The following is a 1170-nucleotide window of genomic DNA, read 5'->3' on the forward strand; positions in this document are numbered from 1 at the left end:
AAACTCAGGTACATTAAAAGTGGATATTTGGCCGGGCGTCGTGGCTCATGCCTATAATCCCAGCACTTGGGGAGGCTGAGGCAGGCCTCACTTCAGGTCAGGAATTCAAGACAAGCCTGGGCAGCATGGCAAAACTGTCTCTACTTAAAAAAAAAATTAGCTGGACATGTTGGCGCACGCCTGTAATCCCAGCTATTCAGGAAGGCAGGAAAATTGCTTGAACCTAGGAGGCGGAGCTTGCAGTGAGCCCAGATTACGCCACTGCGCTCCGACCTGGGTGACAGAGCAAGACTCTGTCTCAAAAAAAAATAATAATAATAATAAAATTAAATTAAATTAAAGATAAAAAATAAAATAAAAGTGTAGTGCTCGCTTCAGCGGCACATATATTAAAATTGGAACGATACAGAGAAGATTAGCATGGCCCCTGCACAAGGATGACATGCAAATTCATGAAGCATTCCATATTTTGTGCAGCCTGGCAAGATCATTTCTGTATGTGCAAACTAGCACTAAGGAAATCATGTGAATCTAAGCAAAAACGGGTGGCACCCAATAACGAAATTGTGGTTTTCATTTATATATATATATATAAAAATATGTATAATATATAAATAAAAAATATATATACACATATATATGTGTGTGTGTATATTCAATTTTTTTTTTTTTTTTTTTTTGAGATGGAGTTTCACTCTTGTCACCCAGGCTGGAGTGCATTGGCGCGATCTTGGCTCGCTGCAACCTCCACCTCCCGGGTTCAAGTGATTCTCCTGTCTCAGCCTCCCAAGTTGTTGGGATTACAGGCACCTGCCACCACGCCCAGCTAATTTTTGTATTTTTAGTAGAGACAGGGTGTCACCATGTTGGCCAGGCTGGTCTTGAACTCCTGACCTGATCCACCCGCCTCGGCCTCCCAAACTGCTGGGATTACAGGTGTGAGCTACCGTGCCCGGCAATGTGTATATTCAAATTCTAACTGCCTGAGACTCCTTGGGAAAAACAGGAGGCACCAGAGACGCCATTTTGGAAAAAAACCTGTTTTCCTCATGGAACCACAGGAATTTGAAATCAATAGATTCCCCTTCAGAAATCTAAGGCTCTGTTCTTTTTGGGATTTGGGATCTGGTATAAAAACGGGACCCTTAATTTTTGAAGATCTGTTTTGCC

At 42.3% G+C, this 1170-nt stretch overlaps 1 non-coding gene across 1 annotated transcript; it reads left to right on the forward strand.

The window, feature by feature from the left end:
- Nucleotides 1–365: 365 nt before the first annotated feature.
- On the forward strand, nucleotides 366–472 carry LOC116271757. Its single transcript, XR_004180511.1, has one exon. It is a non-coding gene; the product is annotated as a U6 spliceosomal RNA (small nuclear RNA).
- The last annotated feature ends 698 nt before the right edge of the window (nucleotides 473–1170 follow it).

This window comes from Papio anubis, chromosome 20 (genome assembly GCF_008728515.1).
Source record: "Papio anubis isolate 15944 chromosome 20, Panubis1.0, whole genome shotgun sequence".
Classification (NCBI taxonomy): Eukaryota; Metazoa; Chordata; class Mammalia; order Primates; family Cercopithecidae; genus Papio; species Papio anubis.